The 20,362-nt window shown below is 45.8% G+C and overlaps 1 protein-coding gene across 1 annotated transcript in view; it reads left to right on the top strand.

Moving 5' to 3' along the window:
* The window catches only part of LOC144769298 (collagen alpha-1(XXIII) chain-like), an 892,027-nt gene that overhangs the window by 40,081 nt on the left and 831,584 nt on the right, over positions 1–20,362 (top strand). The gene's annotated exons all lie outside the window — the stretch shown is intronic.

Here is a 20,362-nt window from a genome sequence, read left to right as displayed (position 1 = left end):
AGATGCAGGGATACCATGCGACCCGAAATACAGTTCTGCACAATATTTCTGCACCTGAATCCTGCTAGTCTGAACTATTTCACGCAGAATGGGGAGTAACATGCCGACCTGTTTTTACCTAGTAAAAATCAGCATGGAGAACCAGAGTCCGGGCCAGAATACCGGGCAGTTTTCTGCTCCCAAAGCTTACCTTGAGACACCAGCCGTGAGGGAAACGGCAAACAGCGGCAGCAAGGACATGGGCAGAGCGGGAGCGCCGAGAGACTCCCGCACCTCTACCTCTACCGCCTACAAGCCCCAGCAGCCTTAGGGGCGGCGCAGCAGGAGCGCGTCAGCAGAGCGCCCGGAGGCGCTAGAAAGCGGAGCCTGCGTCCAGGAGCCCGGGGGACCAAAGCTTACCTTGAGACACCAGCCGTGAGGGAAACGGCAAACAGCGGCAGCAAGGACACGGGCAGAGTGGGAGCGCCGAGAGACTCCCGCACCTCTACCTCTACCGCCTACAAGCCCCAGCAGCCTTAGGGGCGGCGCAGCAGGAGCGCGTCAGCAGAGCGCCCGGAGGCGCTAGAAAGCGGAGCCTGCGTCCAGGAGCCCGGGGGACCAAAGCTTACCTTGAGACACCAGCCGTGAGGGAAACGGCAAACAGCGGCAGCAAGGACACGGGCAGAGTGGGAGCGCCGAGAGACTCCCGCACCTCTACCTCTACCGCCTACAAGCCCCAGCAGCCTTAGGGGCGGCGCAGCAGGAGCGCGTCAGCAGAGCGCCCGGAGGCGCTAGAAAGCGGAGCCTGCGTCCAGGAGCCCGGGGGACCAAAGCTTACCTTGAGACACCAGCCGTGAGGGAAATGGCAAACAGCGGCAGCAAGGACACGGGCAGAGCGGGAGCGCCGAGAGACTCCCGCACCTCTACCTCTACCGCCTACAAGCCGCAGCAGCCTTAGGGGCGGCGCAGCAGGAGCACGTCAGCAGAGCGCCCGGAGGCGCTAGAAAGCGGAGCCTGCGTCCAGGAGCCCGGGGGACCAAAGCTTACCTTGAGACACCAGCCGTGAGGGAAACGGCAAACAGCGGCAGCAAGGACACGGGCAGAGCGGGAGCGCCGAGAGACTCCCGCACCTCTACCTCTACCGCCTACAAGCCCCAGCAGCCTTAGGGGCGGCGCAGCAGGAGCGCGTCAGCAGAGCGCCCGGAGGCGCTAGAAAGCGGAGCCTGCGTCCAGGAGCCCGGGGACCAAAGCTTACCTTGAGACACCAGCCGTGAGGGAAACGGCAAACAGCGGCAGCAAGGACACGGGCAGAGCGGGAGCGCCGAGAGACTCCCGCACCTCTACCTCTACCGCCTACAAGCCCCAGCAGCCTTAGGGGCGGCGCAGCAGGAGCGCGTCAGCAGAGCGCCCGGAGGCGCTAGAAAGCGGAGCCTGCGTCCTCTCGCCCCGTGAGTCGCGCGCGGGAGCGCCCGGGGCCAAGCCCGGGCAAAGGGCGGGCCCTCTACGGCCCTCATCGGCAGGAGTAGGCAGGGTCAGGGCCAGAAATGCTGCAGGAAATATTTGCGTGATCCACTCTTCAAGTAAGACTTATCGCTTTAAGATTTTGCTACCTGACATTTTATTTGTACAATAGTGAGTCTGCGTGTATTTTGTAAACATGCCTACAAAACCTGAGGAAGCCCCGCTAAACACTATTGACAATTACCTTGTCCAGACTGTTAAAAAAATAAATATGCAGAGGAGAGATTCTCTGGGGTTGAGCCAATCCCCAGACTTACGATGTCTGTCCCCTTCCGCATCTACTTTGACTGATGACACCATACTGAAGGAAGTCCATCGCGTGGTCATAACTAGCGGCCCTATTTCTCAAGGAACAAGTGGCACATTTGTTAACGTAGCCCCGGCCTCTGAGGCACCCAATGTAGAGGCTGAGAGCGACATTGATATTGACTCCGATCAGGAGAAACAGACTCGCGTCTCATCTGACGAGCAGTCGCCTATAGGGCGTGCCACCAGGTCAAGACGATTATGCACCAAAAATCCACCAAAGCGGGGCGGGCTACGATCGGGGACAAGATGGAAGAGGGCTATTACCCCAAAGTCTAAGCAAGTGAATAGTGTTGAGGATAAATTAAATCACACAATTGAGGATGCTTTTTTTGAAAAAATTGCTGATTTTCTTGAGTTAAAAATCAACGCTATTATTAAACCTCTAATATCAAAAATTGACAAACTGCAAGCGGAGGTCAAGAAGTTGGGTGGACTCCACACTATGGTTGCAGGTGGGGTAGAAAATATAACTACGCTAGTTACAAATTTGAGTAATAACACAGGGGGAAATGTTGTTAGAGACGTTGTAGGTGAAGGCGTAGGAAACCAGTTGCCAGAAGAGAATTCACCACCTCATCCACCAACATTGACTGTTAACAGTGAGGGTCCTCTATTAGTTAACACTCCAACAGACAGAATCCCTTCGGTCAATATCCCCCCAGTACAAGTTCACTCAATGGACCCCCTACAATTTATAGTTGAAGCCACACCAGTGGTTTTAGTTCTAGCAAATGTCCCTCCTCTGGAAGGGGGAACAGCGGAAAGTCCCACTTCTCTCACAAGCACGGCCTTACACTGGTTAACCAGTAACATGCGGCTAGCACCAGGGGGAAAGTACTATCTGTAAGCGTAATCAAGTCAGCAACTAGGGTCCCCTGGTTGGGAAACCGGCCGAAAAAGTTCAAAGGGGACTGTGTGGCAGTGAGCTTTTCAAATCAAGACGTCCTTCCCAACATTCTTGCTAACTTATTCCCTCCCCAATGCAGACAGGGTACTGTTGTTCCCTTAACCCTAAAGTTTTTCTACGGTGAACAGCAGAATGTTACCTACCCAAGGACCCCTGCGCCAGGGTGGGACAGAAATTGGGATTCGAACCTCAGATGGGGGCAGGACCCAAGGTATAATATAGCAGCCCACCATTCCCACTCAGTACAGCACAATTCTTCTGCACAGCCCCTTCAACTGTTCAATCGCTATGCCCCGTTATCCTTCATGGACCAAAACGATTGACTCTCCCCTAGACAAGACAGTAATGGTGAGGGTCCTCAGCCTGCTCCCAGTTCATTAGTTTGGAACTCTGCAGGTATTAGGGTCTGTAGAATTATGAGCTGGAATATCGCTGGTCTCAGAGTCAAATATAACGACAAGAATTGGCTGAACATAATTAGATCCTACGACGTCCTTGCCTTTCAAGAAACCTGGGAAACGTCAGACAGACTGGTTTTGGACGGCTTTTCCCACTTTATTGTACCTGCAGATCCTAGTAAAGCAGGAAGGGCAAAGGGGGGCTTGGCTATATACATCTCACTAGATATTCAAGGAAAGCCAAGACATATTAAATCTAACTTAAAAAACTGTTTAGCGGTTGAACTAACTACACCAAACTTTCAGCCTATATTATTTGTTAATTTTTATAATTCCCCCGTCAGTCAAACCCCAAATGAGCATCTGGCAACTCTAGAGGAATTCCTGTCTACCCACAGTGAGAACAGTGTCCATGGGTATGAGGTGATCCTTATGGGTGACTTTAACATCCATCCATGCCATGCGGATTGCCATGTGGAACACGAGGAATCTTCCCCCTATTCCTCCCCACCGCATTTCGAACACTCTTCACGTGGAGAGGCTTTGGAATTGCTCCTAGCAACTTTTAACCTCTATGAATCATGTAGTTGCCCCACAGGCCCGAGGTTACCAACATATGTGGGCAATGACACAGGCACAATTATAGACTATATCTTTTTATCTTCTAGTATTCTGCCTGAAGTTATTAACTATAAGGTAGAAACTACAGTTTTTAGCGATCATAACCCTGTGATTCTAGAGACCATATCACAGGGAGTCTTGGGAAAAAGGGAGATTGATGCTTTATGTGTGACAGAATTGGTCCCGAGAGATCAGAATCGTAGACTGAAATGGGATCAAGTAACCCCAATCACCTTTTTACAGGAAACTCTGGCTAAAGTTGAGGGGGAGGTTGCCATTTGTTTGGATAATAATAACTCTGGTACCACCATGATAGAGGCTTTCAATGTTATCTGCCGTCAGGTCAATCTAGACCTGACCGTAAAGATAAAGCCAAACAGGCTCAGGGGCCCCAAATGGTTTGACTCAAATTGTTCCAAGGCTCACTCAATCCTCCTAAAGGCCCTAAAAAATAAACCTAGAGATAAAGAGCAGATAGCATCACTGAGGAAACAATACAGTTATGCTATCAGGGTGAGGAAATCTGAGATTAAAAAGGAGGCCTGGAATGATTTATTATTGCCTGATCTACAGAGAGATAGCGCCAAATTCTGGGCAATAATAAACCACCCATACTTCGTGGGACTAGAGAATCAGAGAGCAGATTGCATTATACCAGACGAACAGTGGGTGACACATTTCAGTAACATCTATAGTTGTCCTGATACCACTCCAGACTGTGAGATGCCATTCACACAAGCAGTAACTACCATCTCTCCTTTTAGTTTAGAGGAGGTGAAAAAAGCAATTAATGACACACTCTATAAAAAGGCACCGGGGCCCGATGGGGTTCCCGCAGATTTTTTTAAGAGTGCCCCTGAACTAAGTGCCAAGATTCTCACAAACATTTTTAATACTACAAGGGATCTCATCTTTCCTACTAGTTGGGCCAAGTCCACGATAGTACCGATCTTTTAAAAAAGGACAGAGGACAGACCCGGCCTGTTATAGGCCAATCTCTCTCATTGATTCCAGTGTTAAAATCTTGGGAAGAGTCCTTTTAGGAAGACTGACTCAGCTTTTAGAAGGGAAGGGTGTCCTATCAAACGCACAATACGGTTTTAGAGCCAAAAGAGGAACCTTAGACCAGTGCCTAAACCTAGAATTGATCATAAATAAATACGCAATCGCCAAGGGGGGTTCTCTGTACATGGCCTTTATGGACCTCTCCTCAGCCTTTGACCTGGTCAACAGGGCTAAGCTGTGGAGGGTCCTTTTGACCATGGGCATTGACCCCCCTTTGGTTGGATACCTGGCTGAGTTACATAGGGACCTCATGACCTCGGTCAGAGTGACTAGGGAAGGGAGATGCACTTGCCACTTTAAGTCAGAGGGGGGGGTTAGGCAAGGGTGTATCCTTGCCCCCCTCCTCTTTACTCTTTACATAAACGATCTCGAGGTAGTCTTGGCAGCATCCCACACCGATATCCCACGTGCAGGTGAGACAAAGATACCTGTCCTCCTGTACGCGGACGACGCAGTCCTTTTGGCACGCTCCGGAGTGGCACTTAATAAACTCCTTTCATCTTTTGGGGACTTCATGTCCTTGTTGGACATGAAAACCAACACAGAGAAATCTCACGTAATGATTGCAGGAGCTGCAGGCAGGAAAAGAAAGTCGAAAACATTTTTTTGTGCTGGGAAAGAGGTCAGGAGAGTTTCATCTTTTCCATATTTAGGGGTGACCTTCAATGAAAAGGGCACTTGGGGCCCCCAGCATTCTGTCAAAAGCAACGCTGTTGCAAGAGCGGCAGCAGGGTTGCTTGGCTTTGCTAAAAAACTGGGAGCCCGCCCCATGGAAAGCATTATAAAGGTCTATAAAGCAAAATGTTTGTCTGTTGCCCAGTACGGTTCTGTTATTTGGGGGTACACTAATCATGACAAAATCCAGAAAGTAGAAAACAAATTTTTGAGAACCCTGCTTTCTGTCCCCCAATCGACTTCCACCTATGCAATACATACAGAGCTAGGATTGGGCTATATAACTGACATTCTAAAACTAGCCCCAGTTATTGGATGGATGAAAACCTGGCTTAACCAGGAGCTTACATTAAATCACATCATCTTAAAAGATTGTTTAGCCCTGGACAGAGCCCAAAACATCCCGTGGGTAAAATATGTACAAACGCAGCTAATTTTAGCCGGCCGACCGGAGCTTTTCTCATCTCCAGATTTGATAAAGCAGGAAGATCTTAAAATAGTAAAAAATACCCTGACAGATTTATATGTTATGGAGAGGGAAGCCATAGAGCTAAAAAACCCATGGTTAGGAAACACTGTTTGTTGACATCTGTCCCAGGAATGGACCCATACCTTTTCCAGGTAACTAAACCATATCATCGTTTCCTTGTAACGAGATTCCGTTTTGATTTGATCCACTTCATTCTGGGCAATTTTAAAATATGGAATAGACCCGATAATGCTGAACCATGTGATTGTGATCACCTTTCCACCCAGGACACGATTCACTTTACCATGTTCTGCGGCCATTATACTGAGATTAGAAAAAGATATTTGCTTCCAATTTTGCGCAATCTGGGTTTTACTCAGGTAAAACCAGCCTTGATGTTCCTGCAACTCCTTCCCAATGTAAGAGTAGCTTTTCATGTTGCTAGTTTTTTAGTTGCAGGAGCACGCATAAATAAGCACCGCACAAGAACTAGGCACCTTATTCCTGAATATTGATTTCCCTTTTTTATTTCACTGGTTTTAAATGCTTATATTCTTAACATTTTCGTATAACTCATTTTGTACATTGTGATTTTAGAGTTTCTAAATATTGATTGTCTGTTAAAATTATGTATTAATTCGTGTTCTGATGAAATGTTGCTATGTAATAATGCTCGTTCTTTTATGATTTTTAATAATCGAATAAAGATAATTGACTGACTGACTGCTCCCATTTACTCCCAAGTCGCAGGAGGGGGGAAATGGAAGTGCAGATATGGCTGTGGCTCCCAGAGGTGGAAGGAGAGGGGAAACATTGGGCATCCGTGGCAATGGAGGCTGGAGAAAGACACTGAGGACCCATCCATGGTGGACCTGCACTCTAGGAGAAGATGAGCAGGGATCAGGCTGTGCTTGTACCAGCAGCATCTGTCTCACCCTCCTGTGATTTTACTGGCCAAGTTTTCCAGTTGGGTAAATCTGTGCTGGTACTTCCACACCCACAAAATTCGTGTGTGGTATCACAGGGCCAGTTGTAATCCGTTCCCTTGGAGTAGCCACTCCGACTCCTAATCTGAAAGTGTTAGCATTTTGGAAGCCTATGAAATGCCCTTTGTGTTGCACTGGAATGCACAAGTAAATTGTTTACAATTAACTAACTGATTTATATTTATTGATTTGTGTGCCCAAATGCTGAAAAGATCACCAAACAGATATCTGGATCTCCATTTAATTTTTTTCTCTGCATCTCATAGGTTCTGATTTACAGTTTTTTGGATGGGTTACTCCATTACAAAGGTAATGGTTATCCTGTCTGCCATATTACAAGAGCATTAATACACTATAGCACTTCTAATGAGGCACTGGCATCCATGCAGTCCACCAGTGAGGCATGTTTGGTGGTCCAGATTATTTGGTGATTTGATCATGTTCCTGTCTGTATTGTCCTGGCTTATTCTCCATTTGTGCTCCATTGCCTGCAGTGGCGTTTCATCGGTCTGAGGTCCTCCATGTATCAACTGGCCTGGTTTCTAGATGCTGTTATATTGCTCTGTTTGCGGGGACCAGGTATCCAACTGCTAAAATTCTTGATGACTTTGTGAAGACTGTTGCTATGTTTGAGACCCCCTCCCCCTAGCGCCTTGAGACCCTTACAGGTGCGTTGCACAATTCCCTGATTGATTGATTGTTGATGGCAGTGTGTCCTTGTCAGTGATGTTGCAATTTTGGTGGGCTAGTCTGGCGGCGGTGTGTGCACTCGTTGGACTGGGACAAGGATGGTGAAGTTGAAAAAGGCGTGGCTGTCTAGGAGACTGGAATAGGCTTGTTGACTCATCACCAAGCACTTTATTCGATCCATTTAAAATACACATCATAAAAGTACAGAAACATCTTTAAAAAAAACAAATCAGATTAATACAATTCCATTCATCTTCTGACTATAACCAATTACAAAGTGCTAAATTTAATTTCAGACATATATTTTAAAGATACGATAACTCATACTCATACATTAAAATTGATAAGTCAAATAATTATTCATTTCAACGACCATTTACAAAATTAATAACTATCCCATAAAAACAACAAGACATCTTTATATGAGTTCGTTGAGTGGGAAACTATTGTGGGAAAAGGCATATGCCTACTCAACCCTAATGAAGACTAAAATGATCAGATTTCCTCCTCCTTAGACACGCCAGTAGGAAGCTGGCTATCGAAAAACATGTAAACGGGTCAGAGAGTTTCTTTAAAAAAATATAATGCAGAGCGACATTGCCTAATATAGAGTCTTTTAAACATTTGGTGCATTCATTCTTTTAAAATCCGCAGGAAAAAAAGTATATAGAGATCAGACTGCTCAGAGACGTGATCACATGGGTAGGGGAGCAAATCGTCATGTCTGAACTTTCTTGAAGGGAAACCCAACATTAGGGGCATTAAGTTCAGATGAAATCTCATCAAAATATATCTCAACTGAGAGTTTTCAATATGATCTAAATATGACTAGTCCCCCGCTGGTATCATAGGGAACTGATGATACAACATTACTGTATTCTTTAAACGATTTACATCTTGGCACCCATGGAACATTTTAGATAAAAATGTACACTTCAAGGTGTACTTCAAAATCCTTTTACAGGCGCTCTGGGTAGTGAATAGTTCCTCCATCCCCAATGCGATTAAGGATGATCTCACATACTGGAGCCAAGGAATTTTATGGGTGTTGTCCAAATGCAAACAATTTTTTATTATAGTGTGGGCCAAGTTTACTATATCCATGCGCCATATACAATCCCACAGGAGTACCGGAGCAACCTTGATATTATCGGTCAAATAAAGTAATCCCAATTTGAGATGATAGAGGACATTTGAGTATGAAATGGGACAGAAAACAGTCTCTTATCAAATCTGTCCTCCAAAGTTGGAGTTTGGATACAGAAGCCATACCCCTGCCTCATAAATTACTGCTGTTACTGTCTTTGCTTGGTATACCTTTTTTTATTGCTGGGAGGGATTTTGAACCTAACCTTTTTTGCAAAGGTCCGGAAGGCTTCCATAACCCTCTCCAACACTAGTGCCCCATTGTTCACCATGTATGCCCAGGAGTGTTTTTTATCAAAATGGATCCCTAAATACGTGAAGGAGTCTACCACCTCCAATCTCCGCAAAATTTGATGTTCTCTTTGAGGCTGGGGTCCCTGCAGTAAGAACAATGGACTTTGTTTCATTAACTCTCAGTCCTATTGAGGACATACATGAATTGTAGGCTGTTGTTAGTTGTTGAAGGGCTACCCCTGTTCTAGCAATTAATACCGCATCATCAGCTTATGCAAGTATTGGTATAGTGAAAGACTCAAAAACGGGGACATCAGGAGTTACTCCTACAAGGGCTGCCTTGTATATATGGAAAATAAAAGGGGGCCAGGACAAACCCCGGTCTAACGCCTCTTTCAATCTTGAATGGGCGAGTTAACTCCCCATCTTTGCCAAATCTGACATGGGCTGAGGCGTTAGAGTACATTGGGCGGATAAAACTGATTATTGCTGGGTCCACCCCCATCATCTTCATTATATCCCAGAGTTTAGAGTGGATTATGCAGTCCAATGCTGCACTTAAATCCATGAACGCCATAAAAGTCTTGTTGACTCTAATGCTGTTGAAGTTGGTGAAAATAGAGTCTTGGAGGCGTCCGGTAACATGGGTAGGTTTACTCATTGGGCGAAGCCCAGGCTTCCAAGAACTTCTATGATCACATTTTGAGATGGTGCCAGCATGGTCTTTAAGATGGAAGTTCTGGTCTCCAAGCAGTATGTAATTGCTAATGTCCACGGTTAATGTTGAGATGAATTTCGTGATGGTGTTGTGGATTTGTGTGAGGTCCTGTTGGTCCACAGACTACCACAGTGGGTGGAGTTGGCTTTTACTTGGAGCTTGAATGACATGTGTTTCATGTTGGAGGATGACGTGTCTGTGAAGGTGATGCAGCTGATGGTGTCTTTGTGGATGATCGTGATTCCACCTCCAAACTTGTGAAGTCTGTCTTGCCTGGCTTTCTTTTACTGGGGGATTACTGTGGCGATAGCAGGGCCAATGCAAGGTTCGACCAGGTTTCTGTGAGGAAAGAGTATGTTCGAGGCATTATCATGCAGTAGGTCCCAGATATCTGTTGTTATTTTGGTGTGTGAGAGTGTGTAACGAGCATACATAGAAGTGTGGAGTGTTGTGTAGGTGGCCACAGGACTGTGTGAGTGTGAGAGAGTGTGGTGTTGGGTGATATTAGTGCAGGTGCGGTGAGTGTTGGGTGTGGGTAAATGCATGAAAAGTTGCAGGAAGCACAGAAGAACACTCCTTCTATGTTGTGGTGCGACCAGGGTTGAGGGTACTGAGGGTAGTGGCTGGGGGATGACAATAGTTACTGGCGCTGGGTATGGACAGGCACAGATGGACGTGCCTTTGGCACATCAGTGGTGCGTCCGTGCTGCAGCCATCATGCAGTTGGTCCTGGGAGGGCAGAGGAAGGATATCTCTTCCTGTGCAGATAGCTGATGGGAAATCCAGTGATGTCACTTCCTGTGCAGATGAATGATGGAAATGAGTCACCTTGCTTGGCTACTCTTGACTCTACTACCACACATGAAAGTCATCAGGCTTGTAACTACTTTTAAACGGAAGAAAACACAATACAGAATTAAAAAACATCCTTGTTCATAAAGAATTACAATACAACTAGCTTTTATATTAGGACAAGTAAGTAAAATTGGTTAAACAGTGCATGTTGATCGTGCAGCAGGCTACTCTGTTGCTTGGTTAGTTCAGTGCAAAAAATACGTAAAATTGGAGAGCGAAAATCCTGCTCCACTGTTGATCAATAATAAGTTTGCTAGTATGTAATGCATGAGAAAGTGGCATCTTTCTTCTCCTTACCACTGACCCATATTCTCCCTGTTACATTTGTGTCTGTCTGTCTTGATTTAAATTGAAGAGCTTAAGTACAGCTGCGTACATAACAACAATGGATAATCAAATCTGCGCTTGCTTTGGTCGTTGCAAAGGAAGGCTGTCTCTTGTTTGATAACATTAGAAATATGTAGTTTTCAATTTACTCACTCTCACCTCCCCCAAATTAGTAAAAAAACGTTTAATAGGTCGACACAGTCTTACTGAAAGTGCTTTTTGTAATGTATTGCAGTTTAAAGGAAACGACACAGGCTGGAAACCTATAATGCACGAATTTATAAACATATAAATAATATATAGTCAAGAAAATGACGAATAATGTGAGAACACCCAGGCAGGGCAAACGTCTGAATAAAAAAGAATACAAATAGTTACAGAGAAAATAAATATTCTACAGTGAAATGACTCCACTACAAAGTATTGGCGTTATTATTCCTCCGGTAGTAACAGATTGATTCGTCAGTGAGTATAAAACTGGCAGTGCTGGGTATTCAAAAAGCAACATCATTGAAGTGTGCAGTTCAAATGTAGACTCCTTGAAGTACCAAGATATGTTTGGCTATGTAACACTTACACATACACATTCACATTTACATAACAAATGCAAATACACGTTATGCGTTATGTTATGTATATGTGAATGTGGATGTGTTACATTAAGGTTGAAACAACACCCAGAAAATAATATTTTGACATCATTAATAACTTTACCCTCTTGACCAATTAAAAAAACAAAATTGGAAAATCACAGCACAAATTCAGACTTTCATCCTGCCAAATGTGAGGCAGATTGGTCAACCATGGGAGACAAAGTTATTAGTCCCCAAACGAGTTCTTGTTCTGATTGAGCTTGAAACTTTCCATAATCAATCAACCACTCCAAAAAAACACAAAACTGGGAGTACAAGGCAGTGCTTCCCTCCATGTGCCACCTTTCTTTCCTTGGTGCCTTTTTATTCAGTTATTTTGAAGATACTCTTAATGGCTCATTCCGCATGCACCAGTTATTTACCCTCATTCTCATTTCAGGTTGATTTTAAAAGCGCATTCTTATTTAGCCGTTTTCATCATTTCTTTCATGTGCGTTTTATCCTGGCCGTTACAAGTAGTCCCATCGTCACCGCAGCCTTCTGGCTTTGCTAGTGGGCAGATAGGATGACTTTGGTCCCAACCCTTCTGTACCTTGCCTAACAGCGGGGGAGGACATTCTCACTTTTGTTTGTTTTTTGTGCTCGGGCATTGTTAAATGCACATCTTCCGAGTTTGTGCAAGGGCAGAGAAATTAGTTTGTGCTCCCATCCTAGCCCACCCTTCCCAGGGCATAGAAGGGAATCCTTTACTTCATTCAAAGTTTTGGCTGCTGCAGCTGGTTGTCCTAGTGTGCGCATGTCTCTGGGAATTGAGCAAACTGTCACCAGAACAGTTTGTGTCTTCCAGCTTGCTCAAGTTTGGTGACGAAATATTCTGTATTATGTAATTTTTTCCACCCTGACAGCTTGCACCTCCACCATTGCGCGCACACCCTCCCAGCTCGGTTGAAGAGATGGGTGGGTAGTTTGTGCCTTATCTGTCACTGTCAAACGTCCTTTATTGTATTGTATTGTAACTTAATTTATATAGTGCTTACTACCCCTGACGAGGCATCAAAGCGCTTTTTCGGCGAGTAGCACGCTACTCCGGAACCAATAAAGGATTAGTGGTCAATTAGTATAGTGAAATATGAAAGTGATTTGAATGTTGGATATGTTAGTCAGTTATTTGGATTGAGAAGGATAGTTGAGGGATAGAAGAGGGAAAAAGGTTTGCATTTATATAGAGCATTCTAGCCCAGATAGGGTGTTAAAGCGCTTTTTCGGCGAGTAGCATGCTACTCCGGAACCCATAAAGGATTAGTGGTGAATTCATATAGTGAAATATGAAAGTACATTGAGTGGTATTTTCCTCCCTTGTTGTCCCCCCTCCCCTCCACTCTGCCCCCGACCTTTTCCAAAATCACTGGTACATTTGTACATTGTAAAAAAAAAAATCACGAGGCAGATCGCAGTTGCCCCGGAGTTATATTCCCAATTGCGAACAGGACACCAGGGTTTCTAATCAGCTATACTGGCCCTCATTTCCCCTCACAAAAATGAGGACATCAGTCATTGAGCACCACTTTGATCTATGAACGTGGCAGCGATGAACGGCCGTTGGAACCCAAAACAAAGATTTATGAATGTGACAGAGTATGCTATTGCCTTCTTATGTCAACAGCTTAGATTTATTTGTATTTATTTATTTTCAAGAGTTTTATATAGCGCTGGCTAGACCCGGAGGTATCAGAGCGCTTTACATGTGCATCAGATCATAGTTACAGGTTACATCATAACAAAGGTTACATAGTTCTTAGAGCATGGCCACATAGTTACTGGTAAGGTCGAGATAAACAATACGCACAAATACGTAAGGGGAGAAGCAGGCAAGGTGAGAGATTCAGGGGAGGACGGGTTGGGGGCAGGGGAAGTAGACAGATATTGTAGGCGGGAAAAAAGAGGTTAGGGTGAGACACAGCATGGGAAGAGGAGGGGAAGGGTGACTGGTACACAAACCGGTAGACGAGTCAAGGCAAACGTCCAAAGTCCAGTAAGCTGTGATCCCAGGGGAAGTGATATCACTTCCCTATCTCTGTTGAGAGAGGCTCCCTTTGCGCAGTGGACTCTCTCAGAGAGGTCTCTGAGACTCCAAGGCCTGCATACTGGATCCTTCCCCAGAAAGGGGAGAGGGAGTGCTTTGGCAAGGGGTGCCATACCATACCTCAAGTGTGAGTGGCTGTCTTGGCGCAGTGGACTCACTCAGCGGGTTCGCTGAGACTCCAGAGTATAAATATTGGATCTTTCCCCAACAAGGGGAGAAGGAGTGCTTAGTCAAAGGGCACAAAGGACAGGGGGTATGCAGAGTAGCAGGGAAGGGGAGAGAATTCGGGGGAGAGGGGATAGGAGCTAGGGACGAGACAATGAGGAGAGACGAAAAGAAGTCTGTCTAAAGACCGACTGGGTAGGTGACGACCAAGGAGGGAATCCACGGCCCATCTCCCCTATAGCTAAACTAAGTAGCTCCATTGGGCGTCAGACAAAATAGTTCAGTCTCAATACATTAAGAGAGGAGGGAAGAGAGACATAAATGGAGGGTGGATGCAGTAGGAGACTGCAGGAGAGACGAAAGGAAGTGCAACAATGTGGTTCAACAATATATAGGAAAAGAACAAACAAGAAAACATTATATCAAACAGTTAGGAGAGGAGAGAAAGGAGAGAGAAAAGCATTGGAGGGGGCGGGGGAGGTGGGAATGGGAGGAAAGAGAAAAGACAACAAGGAGAGACAAGAGGAAGTCTGTCTAAAGACCGACTGGGTATGTGATGACCAAGGAGGTAATCCACGGTCCATCTCCCCTATAGCTAAGCCATGTAGCTCCATCGGGCATCAGACAAAATAGTTCAGTCTCAATACTTAGAGAGAGGGGGGAAGGAGAGACATAAATGGAGGGAGGATGTGGGAAGAGACGACAGGAGAGATGCAAGGAAGTCTGGCTAAAAACCGACTGGGTAGGTGACGTCCAGGGAGGGAAATCCCCGACCTGTCTCCCCTAGCTCAACTAGGTAGCTCCATCGGGCATCAGAACAAAATAGCTAGATCTCAATTGACGAGGGAAAATTAGTAGATAAACAGGGTGGGGGCCAGGACAGGTGAGGGCAGAGGTCATTAGCAGGAAAGTGGAGAAGAGTAGAGCGGGGAGGGGTAGTGGACGGACGGGCCACACAGGCCCACACGGGTAGATGGAGGATCGCCATAAATCAGGAGGAAGAAGAGGGCAGGTCAAATGAACAGGGCTAAGCGAATTACAGTTGCAGGAGTCCAACCGGGGAAATGGGTAGTAGAGCCCCCGGAAAACGCAGCTAGTTCGGTGTAAGTTTCCATTGATCAGCTTTGAATCATTCTAAAAGTGGGTCCGTTCCTTCTCAGGCACCCTATAAGCTCCAGCCGGCTAGGGGGTCAGCACAGTCCCTCTCCTGCGCGTAAGGGCTCCAGCGACGAGCAGGGAGAACACACTGTCAGGTCAGGCACAATACTGGTGGGGCCTCCTTGATGGGCAGGTGGTCCGCGCCCCCCCCGGCATACAGTAACCCCTGGGGGGGGGAAAGCCCACTTCTACTCACAGTCTGTATCCGGGGGAACGTCGCCGATCGCCACGATGGGGTCAAGCAGCCTCGGCTCAAAGGACGCTCCCCGTGATTTATGGCAGAAGTCCGTTCAGTGCCCCTCAGCTGCCTCCCAACGGCGCATTGCACAGTCACGGCCCCATCCAGCCGTGTGCGAGCCGGGGCGCTCGCCGGGCATCTCCTTCAGTGTCCAAAATGGCGGGGGCTGTCGGGACTCGTCCGCCGGTCTATGGCGCGCAGCAGCGCCACTCGTACCAAGGTCCGCCTCCGATGAGAGAGGTATGCTCTCAGTAGTCAGGACAATAACCCGGTGATCCTCAACTGGCTAGTGCTGATCTTATGTAACATACGGATGTAGTCGTTCCTACACAGGATCATGCAGCTCTTGGTGTAGCAGGTCAAGTAGAGTGTTCAGATGCACCAGTTCTCTACCACCATTCCCATTTTTTTCATTGAGAATGTATGTACTGATCACATTTCTAATCAGAATTGAAATTGATCTACTAATTCATTACAATTTTTTTTAATGCTTTACACATTGCCCTTTTCACATTACAAAAAATTCAAACAGTATAAAAAGTGCCAAGTGCAGCTCAATGCAAAATATGAAACTACCTAATAGAATGTATTCAGAGAGAACAACCTTATAAAGCCCAGCTCCTGGTGCAAAGATATTGTCCTGAGTATGAACCTGCTCAGGACTGAATAAATAGTGAAAGTGTAAGTACATTATTATTATTATTATTATTATTATTATTATTCAATCATGCTTGCGGCAATAGCGGTCTTCTTTGTCGCCCTCAGCAAGTGGTGATGGAGGTTGAGGGAGGTCTTGAAGGCTGCCCTGTTAAATGTGTTCTTGCTGGTGCACCATCTCCTCTCCAACTGTTTGCTGTCTCGTTCCACTGTTCTGAGTACTTGGGTGTACCAGCTGGCCTTTTTTAATAAAATCCAGATTTTCAGCCCACCAAGGCTGTGGAAAATCTACATTTTCTCAGGATGTTACTCTTGCTGGGGACAATGCTGTCTGCGCAATTGATGATCCAGGCATAGACGTTTTTCAATCCCTGTTCGAGGTTGGTTGCGGTAGCAGCTTTGGAGGTGTTGAGGGTGTTCACCCAACTGGTCTCTGAGATTTTATTCCACCACCAGTTGGAGGCAGGAATTGGTCATCTTGGGGTTGGCAGTGCAGGGGCTTGAGATGCTGAAGTGAACAATGAATTGATTGGTCCATCTGAGTTCTGTGACATGGCTGTATTTGATGCGGTTGCTGGAGGAGAGAATTGAGTCCAGCATGTGTTCTGCGATGTGTGTAGGGTTGTGGACGATCTGGGTCAATCAGAGGCTGGTCATACTGTTGAGGGGATGTGCTGTGTTTTTTGTCATTGGGGTCATCAATGAGGACTTTTAGCTTGTTGAGGTAGATGTAGTCCTTGGAGTCTAAGACTAGGGACACAATGAAGTCTGCAATGGTGTTGCAGAAGCTGGAGTGCAGGCCTGAGTGTCAGTATGCAAGGGTGCCTTTGATGTTTGTCTTATCGTCCATGTGGAGCTTGAAGTTGAGATGTTCCTTGGGGTGGTAAATGTAAATGTAAATGTAGGCGTATTTGTAAAGCGCACTGATACTTCGGAGTGTCCTGGCGCTGTACTCATACCGCTAGGGAACCCTTCCTGGTTTTTCCCCGTGAAATGTCCACTCCTGGGCATCCCCAGGGTGCAACCAGGCATCCCTAGCGCTGTTGGGGGCCGTTGTGGAGACTAAGCAAGCTATTGCCCAGAGTTGCAGCGTGGGACCCATGCTTAGAGTAGGCACCGAGGCGAGAAATCAGGTCCGGGGAATTATGAGCCCAAGATCCGCCGAGACCAGCCGAGGCAGGAATTGAACCCTGGTCCCGGGCCAGACCTCTGCATCAGGGTCTGCCGCTCTAACCATTGAGCCACACTTCTCCACTATGTAGTCTCTTTGTGAATTATGGCTGTTCCTCCTCCCAGCTTGTTGGTGCGGTCCTTGTGAGTGATTTTATATCCATCTGGGATCGCTGTGGCAATGTCTGGGGCAGATGTGAGGTTGAGCCAGGTCTCAGTGAGGAAGACTATTTCAGTGCGGGGTGGTGAGGAGCTCTCATAATTCAGCAGAGTGCTTGCATAGTTGGTGTGTGTTGAGAATGGCGCATGCGAATTGGTGTTTTGTTCAGGTGGTGTCTGCGGTGTGTTCGATGTGGGGCTTTTTGGTGTGCTGGTGTGTGTATAGCGGCAGGTGAAGTGGTAGTAGGTACAGGTGAAAGGTATTACATGGAGCATGGGTTGGCACAGTGGCAGTGTTTGTTGCAGCGTCCAAGGTCGAGGGTGTAGAGTTCGGCGATGGTGTATCTTCGAGGGCGGGAGGACCAGGGGTTGTGGTAGTGGCTGTGATACAGAGGCGGCCGGGCACAGACAGACTTGTCTTTGGCTCACTTGCAACACACCCGCTGCGCGCAGTTGCTCTGTGACCTGCATTAAGTGGGTCCTGGAGTGGGTGCGGATTCTGTTGGTGGGAAGAACAGTGAGTGGTAAAATGCAGTCAGGAAAAGCCCAGTGAAAAAACCTGGACAGCTGCGGTGTCACTGGATCAAGCATGAAGTGGAGACCACAGGCAAGTGGCAAACTAGGTCTCCCCAGGTGAAATATATATATATATATATATATGTATATATATGTATATGTATATATATATATATAATATATATATATATATATATGTTTCCCAAAGATGCCTTGTGCTTGGGAGAGCACACGACGGCGCTCGTGTGAGATGCAGCTCGCTTTCGAATTCCTTTCAATATTAGTTCGCCAACGCGTTTCGAGGTGGTGACGTCTTCTTCCAGGGCAGCAACTACAAGAGCAGTGTCCAACCAGCCGAGTGAGGCTGCAGGACTGAACTTTCGGAACCTGCGAAGGCACGACGCTCTATATGCTAAATAGCCTGTCAGAGGAAACCTATCCTACTAAGGAACGAATATATAATTTTCAAATTGAGCAAACAACAAATGAATTAACACCAATGCTCGCATTCAGGGACCCAGTATCCCATCATGCACCGTAAATGCTGGAACTTTGAACACGCCCTTAAACAGGTGATAATGAAATAAAAGTGGAATAACAAATCAGTAATGCGAATCTTTTGATGTTGTAGTTTCTGCCCTGGAAGAAGAGGTCACCACCTCGAAACGCGTTGGCGAACTAATATTGAAAGGAATTCGAAGGCGGGCTGCAACTCTCCCAAGCACAAGGCATTTTTGGGATATATATATATATATATATATATATATATATATATATATATATATATATATATATATATATATATATATATATATATATTCAGTAGCCTAGAGAAGGCGGCCTGGTGCAAAACAGCCTAGTCCAGTCTCACCTTTACCCCACCTTTATCCAGTAAACTGCCATGTTTTAAGAGCTTTTCTGAACTGACCGAGATCTGGTGACTTGCGCAAAGAGGTTTGTAGGTTTTTCCACAAACGAGCTGCGTGCACCGAAAATGCCCTACCTTTAGCCTGAAAATGTCTATATTTGCTCTGAATCTAAAGAGCAGCTTCAGTGGATCTCAGCCGGCTTCCTGGGCAATTGTTCCCGAGCTTATTCCTTAGAGCGACGGGTCCTATCATATATGTACAGCCTTGTAAATGATAGTGATTTAAAGAGAATTCTCTTGCCTACTGGTAGTCAAAGCTGTTTTTTCACCACCGAGGACATTCTTGGGAGATCCAGATTTAAACGCGTTGCTGAATTTTGCAAGTCAATTGTTTAAGCAGCAAATCAGATGCACTCAAAAGCAGTGCATTACCATAATCTAAATGGCTAGGAATGGTAGTTTGAACAATAAGCACTCTATATTCGGCTGAAGAAATGGTAATAGTTTCCTTAACATTTTAAGTAGTGCAAAACAAGTTGATAATAGTCTGTTTGACATGAGAGGTCAGAGATAAGTCGCTTTAAAAAAAATTACTCCAAGATTTTGGGCCTCCAAGAATGCAGACTATGGAAAATTGGTCTGTGGGACCTTATTGGTAGCACAACAAAGTACATCTGTTTTGTCTTCATTGAATTTGAGCAAATTTGATGTCAGCCAACCAGTAACATCACTCATGCAATGATGGAAACTTTCGGACTGTTCGGTGGTTTTAGGGTCAACCAATATTATAAGGGGAGTGTCAGCATAATTCATAAAGACAAAACCCCTTTGACTAAGTAACTTACCCAGCGGCCTCAAATATATATTCAATAGGGTTGGGCTTATTGTTGATCCCTTAGGCACCCCCTGTAGTAAGGCTTTGCATTCTGATTGATATCATGGAAGATGGACTGCCTGGATTTTATACTTCTGGTACAACACACACCATTATAAGGCAATATCCTTCACTCCAATTGCTGCTAGTCTTTCAGCCAATATCCCATGAGAGACAATTGAAAAGCAGCTAACAAGTCTAATCATACCAGGGCCACTAAATAGTCCTTGCCAACTGCTATCTTCAAATCATCCAGAACAGATAACAACGAGGAGAGGATGTGGCCTAATGGCTAGAGCAGTCGACCTCGAATCTGGGGAGTCGGGTTCGAGTTTCGACAACAATGGTCACCATCCAGTGATTCTGAGTAAATCACTTAATCTCCCGGGGCCTAACAAAAATGAATATGTCCATCTGTAATGCAATTGGTGCTCATGTAAAGCGCTCGAATACCTGATACCTTCAGGTCAAGTTTGCGCTATATAAAGCTGGGGGAAAAAAATGTGGTCCCTGCATGGGGCAAAGGTCCGACTGGGCAAGTTCCTGTCGCTCTCAAGATGACCTACTAGAATGGAGTTTACATATTTTTCTAGTATTTTCACTGGGAATGGAAGTAGCCCGATAGGTCGATAGTTACTAAGAATATTCATGTCTGCTGTTTCTTCAGAACAGGTCTTTCCAGTCACGGGGAACTTCTTCTAAGTATACAGATGTGTTACATATAGGGTGCAGGACTTTTGTTATAATATCTACTAACGAGAGCCATACTTCAGGCGGCATTAAGTTGTTAGGTGAGCCCTATTTAATGGAGTGCACTATATTCTTAAATTGATGGTCCGAGATCTGGTCAAAGTCACTCAGCAGACCTACTCCGCCTCCGTTTTTACCACCCTTTGTGACTATGCCCACCACTTCATATCTAGTCCCAACCTGCTGATCCCTATTCTGGATGATGTGTTCTTGTACCCCAAGGCACGAGTT

Source organism: Lissotriton helveticus, chromosome 7, assembly GCF_964261635.1.
Source record: "Lissotriton helveticus chromosome 7, aLisHel1.1, whole genome shotgun sequence".
NCBI classification, from domain to species: Eukaryota; Metazoa; Chordata; class Amphibia; order Caudata; family Salamandridae; genus Lissotriton; species Lissotriton helveticus.
The sequence above is the reverse complement of the archived record's forward strand: the minus strand, read 5'-3'. Positions and strand labels throughout refer to the sequence as shown.